The sequence below is a fragment of the Aquarana catesbeiana genome, linkage group LG01 (assembly GCF_042186555.1).
Source record: "Aquarana catesbeiana isolate 2022-GZ linkage group LG01, ASM4218655v1, whole genome shotgun sequence".
Lineage (NCBI taxonomy): Eukaryota > Metazoa > Chordata > Amphibia > Anura > Ranidae > Aquarana > Aquarana catesbeiana.
The window spans coordinates 388,982,082-388,991,053 of NC_133324.1; positions in this window are offsets into that span (position 1 = coordinate 388,982,082).

Below are 8,972 nucleotides of genomic sequence, written 5' to 3' on the forward strand. Positions count from 1 at the left end.
GTGGTCTTCTTGGAGGTGTGTTTGGGGTCATTATTATGTTGGAATACTGCCCTCTGGCTCAGTCTCCGAAGGAGGGGGATCATGCTCTGCTTCAGTATGTCACAGTACACGTTGGCATTCATGGTTCCCTCAATGAACTGTAGCTCCCCAGTAACGATAGCACTCATGCAGCCCCAGACCATGACACTTCCACTACCATGCTTGACTGTAGGCAAGACACACTTGTCTTTGTACTCATCACCTGGTTGCTGCCACACAAGCTTGACACCATCTGAACCAAATAAGTTTATCTTGGTCTCATCAGACCACAGGACATGGTTCCAGTAAGCCATGTCCTTAGTCTGCTTGTCTTCAGCAAACTGTTTGCGGGCTTTCTTGTGCATCATCTTTAGTAGAGGCTTCCTTCTGGGACGACAGCCATGCAGACCAATTTGATGCAGTGTGCGGCGTATGGTCTGAGCACTGACAGGCTGACCCCCCCCCACCCCTTCAACCTCTGCAGCAATGCTGGCAGCACTTATATGTCTAATTCCCATAGACAACCTCTGGATATGACGCTAAGCATGTGCACTCAACTTCTTTGGTCGGCCATGGTCTGGCCTGTTCTGAATGGAACCTGTCCTGTTAAACCATTGTATGGTCTTGGCCACCGCGCTGCTCCTCAGTTTCAGGGTCTTGCCAATCTTTTTATAGCCTAGGCCATCTTTATGTAGAGCAACAATTCTTTTTTTCAGATGCTCAGAGAGTTCTTTGGCATGAGGAGCCATGTTGAAATTCCAGTGACCAGTATGAAAGAGTGAGAGCGATAACACCAAATTTAACACACCATCTCCCCATTCACACCTGAGACCTTGTAACACTAAAGAGTCACATGACATTAGGGAGGGAAAATAGCTAATTGGGCCCAATTTGGACATTTTTACTTAGGGGGTGTACTCACTTATGTTGCCAGCGGTTTAGTCATTAATGGCTGTGTGTTGAGTTATTTTGAGGGGACAGCAAATTTACACTGTTATACAAGCTGTACACTCACTACTTTACATTGTAGCGACGTGTCATTTTTTCAGTGTTGTCATATGAAAAGATATCATGAAATGTTTACAAAAATGTGAGGGGTGTACTCACTTTTGTGAGATACTGTATATTACCTGAATCTGGGGTGTCAGACACTCATCAATTGTGGTGACAATCTCACTGACTTCCTCCACCTCTCCTTCCTCCAGATCCTCGGGGTGTGTTCTTGTTCTGAGTCCCCTTGTTTCTGAGGTGGGGGGTTCCTGGTGTCCTCTGAGTGTTGTCCTTTGAGTCTTTTCTCCCCTATGAGAATGAAACAAAAGATATACTTAGCACACAGATATTTGAGTCCAGAAATAGGAATATGAAACATTGCTGGGAAGTGGGGTACAATTGTCTGTTTTGGGCAGAGTTCCAAGCTGAAGACATGATGTTTTATTTTACCAAAGCTGGAATACTTACCTTTTTGTGACAATTTTCACACATGGAGACACCCCAAGTATCCACTGGAGCACCTGTGTGGGACACCTTAAAAAGTTTGTTCTTGTGTCCCACACTAGTGCTACTGAGTCCAGATGTGTAAACAGCTGCTGAGTGTCCTCTCCTTACATTACACTTGTTCCTCCTCAATATGTCCACCATCTCCACCATCTCTATAAAGGCCATATTTGAGGCCTTAAATCTTCTCCTCTTGGATCGGGTCATTTCAGGCTACGGGCTTTCCTCCTTCTCATTACTATAATTACCACACACCTGCTCTTTCTCTGCCATGTCGCTCCTACTGCACACCTAAAGAGAAGGGGCGGGGAATAGGCTAGAAAGAACGTCAGGGGTGGGCGACGTGGGCAGAGTTTCACGCATGCGCAGTGTATATCGAGCTAACACGCATATGTCGTACGTACGGCCTGTGTGCAGAGGAAGGAGGAACATAAGTCGGGAGCGTCCTAAACGAAGGTAAATTTTGAACTTGGCCCATCAGTGGCCTATACTGCCTGAAGATTGAGGCCTATATTGGGATAATATTATGAGAGTTTTAGGCTGACATTAATGTTTTTGTCTTGTGTATTGTCTTACAGCAAATATGAATTACTTTAAGGACCCAGAATTCATGGCCAGTTTCATAGACAGGTACAGGGAGATGAGGAATTTGTGGGAGGTGAAACACAGCTTATATTATAATAAACAAGCTAGGAGTTCAACGCTGGAGAAACTTCTGGAATTTGTGAAGACTCGGGTCACCGATGCAACCATCCAGTTCTTGGAAAAGAAAATTGGGATCTTGAGGAACATGTATAAGAAGGAGCATAATAAGCTCCAGAAATCACTCAGATCCGGAGCAGCAGCAGTGCAAATGTATGTACTCAGGCTGTGGTATATCAACAAACTGCGGTTTCTGGATGACCAGACTGAAGCCAGGGAATCACTTTCTACCCTTCCCTGCAACCTTCCCTCCACCCTTCCCTCAACCCCAGCAGAGGCTGACGAGGAACAACCTGGGCCTTCCTTTCTGGAAGAAGTGGATGTGTCCAGCTGTAGTCAGGTATATTATTTTTAGACATATTTATTGTCCTAATATTAATGATGTTAACTAGATGTTATGTAGCAATAACTCTCAGTGGAGCTGCTGGTTTAAGCGGGTCTGTTACCTTCACTCTACTTCCCTCTGTTTCACCGGCACCGGGTCTAGGGTTCCGTTGAGTTTACCTCTGGACGACACATGCACCAACACTGAAGTATGTTTTCAATGCTTTATTAAACACTTGACTTAGGAAATAGCAGGAAAGAGGCGGAAAGGAAACTACAGAAGAAACTCAAACATCTCCTTGTAGGGTTCTTTTGACAAATGTCCTGGTGGAATTCAGATATTGTATGGAATGCGCTCCCCTCGTGGGACACACTCTTTGCTCATCTGGATAGGCCTCTCTCACTAGCCTAGCAGCCAGTACGCAGCATGAATCAAAGTCTCTGCCACAGACTTGCTTGGGGAACAAAACCAAAAAGTCTCTGCCACAGGATGTATCAGATTTTTTCTGTAATGAATGTCAGTCACAGGGCCTGAACCTTTAAGTCAACCCGGCAACACTATGCTGTATAGTTACTTTCGGATGTGTCCTCCAACCGAGTCACCAGGCCCCTCTACAGACCAGCATGCTGCGTGATCCCTCCAAGACGTGTCCTCCCCTGGGATCTCCTCGGTTGTCCAGCTTCGTCACACAGGACCGACAGCTCAGGACCATTCCTCGGCCACGGTGGTAGGCCCCAGACAAGCCTGTGGACCCACCCCTGTGCCGTAGTATCATATCATGACGGAGGACCACAAGGTAGCTCCTTAATGCATACCTGTCGGCCAGGAGGGCCAGCAGGTGGCTGTAAAACGAACCCCAAAATATGGTGTCTGTCCCATAAATACCCTCGCCCAGAATGCAACTCGGAGAACCACCTCCACCGAGTTGTCTCCGGGACAGAAGAGCATCCATACACTTCAACACGTTGCCTTTCCAACACTAACCAGTGATAACAGCGACACCCACTGGTCAGCACGGAAACACACGCAACGTCAGCCAAGCTGGAACAGAGGCAAACTTAACCTTCCTAACGAACAATTTACTAAATTTACCTAACATGCGGTAGATTGCAAACCTACCAGCGCTACAGTTATAATTGATAACAAATTAATGATTTAAAACAAAGAGATTTACATATCAATAGACAGTAGTGGCCAAAAATGTTTGTGACAAGAATGAAAAATGCTGGGGTCAGAATAATAGTCTTTTCTAGTTATTAGCATTCAATTTGAGCTAAAAATTGTGTGTGATTGATGAACCAAAAACTAAAAATATGTCCCTTTTTTATACACAGGATGAGCTCAGCCAGGAGGAGGGTCTGGAAAGTGTCAGCCAGGAGGAGGCCATGCCCAGTGTTAGCCAGGAGGAGGCCGTGCCCAGCGTCAGCCAGGAGGCGGCGATCCCAGTGTCAGCCAGGAGGTGGGCGGACCCAGTAGGAGCCTCACCCAATCTCAGGTACCTCCCTTCTGCCTTACAACAAAAAGACCCAGGAAGGGGACTATCATGGAGAAGGCAGCACTGGGCCTCATTAGGTAGGCAACTGATGTCCTTAGAAGCCCCCCCGACGCTGAAGAGGCCTATGGCTGCTATCTAGCCACTCTATTGATGAAATTGGAGGAGGGCCAACGTCTCGTCTGTGAGGGAATTTTTGGTGAGGCCCTTCAGATGGGGTTGAGGGGCCAGCTGACTGAGAACAGCCACGTATATGAGCTCACCCATCCTCCTCCTCCTCCTGCCACAAGTCCACCACCAGAGCCACAGCCTCCAAGGAAGGCTGCAGGGAAGGCTGCAGGGAAGGGTGCAGGGAAGGGTGGAGGGAAGGCTGCAGTGAAGAGAAGAAAGTGATGGCCTGGGTTCAGTCTGGTCTGTCAGAAGACGCAGGCTGGTGTAGTACCACAGCCTGGGGACATATATGTCATCTGCTGCTGGTCCTGATCTCTGGGAGTCCTGGACCAGATTGGGCTCCAAATTATATGGACTCCTCAAGATAACAATTTTTTTCCCACAGACTTGATGTGTGCCCTGGGGGCCAAAAGGCTTCGCAAATTCCAAAAGTTTCTCCAACGTTGCCTTCCTTTTTATTTTGTTACCCAGAATAAATGGATATTTTATTTTCTGAAAATACTTGCCTATGTGTTTTTCTTAAAGTGAGTAGGCAGGTACATTTCAAAAAGACAAAGTCAAATTAACAAGGGACACCAACCAGCCTCCTTGAGGTTAAAAAATACAAGATAATAATGTTATTGTGGTAACTTGACACACACACAAAAAAATTACTAGAAAATAATTTTGCAATAATCCAAAAAATAAGGAGATCTTGATGAAATAAAAAATAATAAAAAAAGATGACTATAAAAAAAAATTCTAAACATTATTATGGAGATCTGGCTTTAAAAAAAATAAAAGATTATTCATGAGATCACGAGAAATAATAAAGAAATAAGTTTGTGAGAACTCTGTGTGAATATAAGCAGCAAAACAAATTCATTATTCTAGCATTATAAAGCACAAAAGAATGCGCTGCATTAAAAGATCACAGAATTTGCAGCGTGAGGAATGTGCTATCTCCATTATGAACGCTAGTTTTACCAGACTGAGCGATTCCGTCTCGTACTTGCTTCAGAGCATGTGTCATTTTTGGTACGTCAGAACAGCATACAGATGAGTGGGTTTCCCAATAGTAATTAGTTCCGTCGGAAAAATTTAGAACATGTTCTCTAGCTAAGTCCCTCTGAATTTTCAACAGAAAAACTCTGATGGGGCATACACACGGTCAGAATATACAATGAAAAGCTCCCATCGGACTTTTTCTGATGGACATTCCGCTCGTGTGTACGCGGCATAAGTGTTCAATAAGAACTTTGTCCAAAATAGGCTATGAAACCCATATACAGTAAGCAGACGCATTCTCTGACCATACAGACATCCTAACATTAATGCTTGCAGGGATATAGGCCTTTCCTGAAGACAATCATAAACTCACCTACACATACTGAAGGATTAGAAAGACAGGATGAAAATAAATGGGCATGATGCCTTTAACTTTGCAACATTATGCAGCTGATTTACTAAAACTAGAGAGTGCAAAATCTGGTGCAGCTGTGCACAATAGCCAATCAGCTTCTAACTTCAACATGTTCAATTCAACTTCAAAAAAACAAAACAAAAAAAAAAAACTGGAAGCTGATTGGTTTCTATGCAGAGCCACACATGATTTTGCACTCTCCAGTTTTAGTAAATCAAAACCTATGCTTCCTATTTTCCAAAATGCTCCTTATCCTAGCTATGTGGAGTACTAGATACAGTTTGCACTAAATATTTCTGTGTACACATGTTTTACCTTTAGCTATGAGCCATAAGCTGTCTTTGCACCTACCATTGTTTACTATTCACAATCATAACAGACACATTTCTGAGTTACGTAAATATATTTATTGAGAAAATTGGCAACGGCCCAGCAATAGCAAAAACACACCCATGGTTAACTATAAAGGACTGCTATTCAGCCTTATTAGTACATATTTTTCATTTTTCCAATTTTCTTTAAAATGCACAAATAAAAAAACGACTTAGTCCTTCTTTCCTTCTAGCGAAAAAAAACATTTTGATAATAATAAGCAAGATGAGCTCCTATTTCTTTAGGGGTTGGAATGACCTAATGGCTATAAGTTAGAAAGTAGTTGTGCACAGTAGAACACAGCACCTGCCATTTATAGTGTTCTGAGTGACCTGTGTAAATGATTTATGTGCATTGCTGCATCACACATATTGCTGCACCATGAACAACACAATTGGGGCTGGGGGGCAGTTTCACTCATACTGATCATAAAAAATTTCATCTACAGCAGGGATTTTACTAGCATTAAACACTGCCTTTTTATATACAAGAATTACTGGACTGGTCTGTGTCTTCTGCACAGTGGCCAAGGGCAATTAGGCTCTTAACTTTACCTGCCTCTGCTTCACTGAAATCTAAAGTAGTGTTGTTAGCCCTGAGTTCTTCTCTGCTGGACTAAAGCACACCTCGCCCTCTCCTCATCCTCATAACATAAGGGGGAAGCGTTCTTTGGTACAGCAGAAAGCAAACAATAAAAAGGAAGTTAGGAACTCACTGGATTCCTGGCAGATCAATTGTTAACCAAACATTTGGAAATGTGCGTTTATTGGGGAGAAGAACTGATTTTTTAACATTTTTCCAAAACACACTTTTTTTTTTTTAAATCTTTTTTATTTTTCCAAGTTCAACAAAAGATGAAAAGAAGTACATTCCCAAAGAAACATGCTTGTCTACAAAAAGACATCAATATAATGGGCACCCATCACACAGGTAATTTCCTCACACTCTGTCACTTTGCTTTACCTATTACAGCAATGGTGTCTTGCTGTACACACTCCCTCTCTCTCCAATCACTCTCACACCTGTTTTGTTTCAGTTCCCTTCCACACACCCACGGCTATGCTATGCCGCTTCCACCCATTCCATTCCCACCACCACTTATCTATCAGCTCACACACTTTTCCTCATTATCACCATTTTTCCCTAGCTCATCCACACTCCTTGGCCTCGCCAGACGTCCCTGCCTGCCGGTTTTTGTGGGTGCTTGTGTCACCTTGGCTGCCGTGGCTGACGATATTTGGGTGTGCTCTCTGCCTCAACCCCGGGCGAGACTCTATGGACCCAGACTAATACCGTATTGTAACACATAGATCATCATCAATTATTGCATAAACTTGTGAGTATAAAGAAAATTACATTTTCAGTGTATCTTTTCTACAAATATCTATTCACACATTAATAGATACTTTATTGTTTTTGATACAGTTAAATTGCATCGGACTCCTGATGATTGGTTTAAAGCCAAGAAACGCGTTGAGTTTAGATCTATTGATGCACTTACTGATTGTACAATGTATATGTGTTCTTGTAACTGTACAACCAATTCATGAACCCTGCTTGTCTATATATTGTTGTTAACACGTTTTACTATGGTCTCAAATGTGTCCCTTTTGATTATATCCGGCTCAAATACCTATGCCAATAAAACTTTTATACCATGATTATCTTCTATTACTATCTGTGGAGATTACATGTATTGTTTTATTTGTATTTTTTTATTTATTTGTACCTCAACACTTACCATTTAGCCCAACATACTCACCCACATGCCTCATACAAAGTCCTGTTTCTGTCCCCCCATTTTTTTGCATATATTGGGATGGAGGCATGTTGGTGCTCTCCTGCAAAAACAGTGTGGAATGGTCACAACCCCCCTTGACATCAATATAATATTATAAGCAGGATGGGAAAATAACACTGTCAACCTCAGACTAGACAAATGCGGAAAGCCCATCAACAAATATAAAAATAATGAGTGGGAATGTAGGGGGGTGAAATGGGAGCAGAGGAAAAAGGGTAGGGGGGAAACAGCAAGGTGGGGTAGAAACAAAGCGAGATTGTATTAGAAAGCTATGAGGGTTCATCAAAGGGAGGAGGGAAGATGTACTCCCCAACCATCTCCACGGAAAAAGGGAGAGGGGGTAAAATACAATAAAGCATCACAGATCACTAGACACAGTGTAATCAGATAGTTCCTGGTCAACATGCCTCTAAAAAGTAAAAAAAACAAATCATAGTGAAGCAAGAGTTTACACTTACAGAGTTACTTGTTTATACAAGTCAGAGGAAAGAAGGTCTAACCACAGGGCCCAACAATTGTAACATTTTGTGTAAGTGTCAGCAAAACGATGCTCCCACTCCTAAGCCTCCTTTATATCTTGCACTTGCTGTAACCATTCTTTGACAGTAGGTATTACCAGGGATTTTCACTGGTGGAATAAGGCATTTGCTTGCACTGAGATGTTGAGGCAATACGGATCGTTTATAGGACCCCACCAATTTCTGTGTGTCATGAAATAGCATAGGGAGAGGGTCGTCTGCTAGCTGGTATTTTGTCACCTTAATAATTACAGTATGTTACGTACCTTGTCCCAAAAGGGTCTTATAATAAGACAGTTGCACCACAAATGTAAAAAAGTGCCCTTTTGTCCACAACCCCTCCAACAGAGGTTGGATATCATCAGGAAGATACGGGACTATTTGTCTGGGACCCTGTACCGCTGTGACAGAAATTTATAGCAATATTCTTGGATTTTTGAAATGGCCATGGAAGTGTGGGCCAGTGTTGTTATTTTCAGACTACTACTGTCGGACAGGTCCTTACCTAACTCCTTTTCCCATTTTCTAAAATAGTAGGGGGTTGTGATGGTTTCCTTCTCTAGCAGGAGTTTAAATAATTTGGATGGAGTCCTCTCCATCCATGTACATAACCTCAAACCTAGACAGAGAGTCTTGAGATCTTAGGTCATCATGAAATGTCTTCAAAAAGTTCTTAA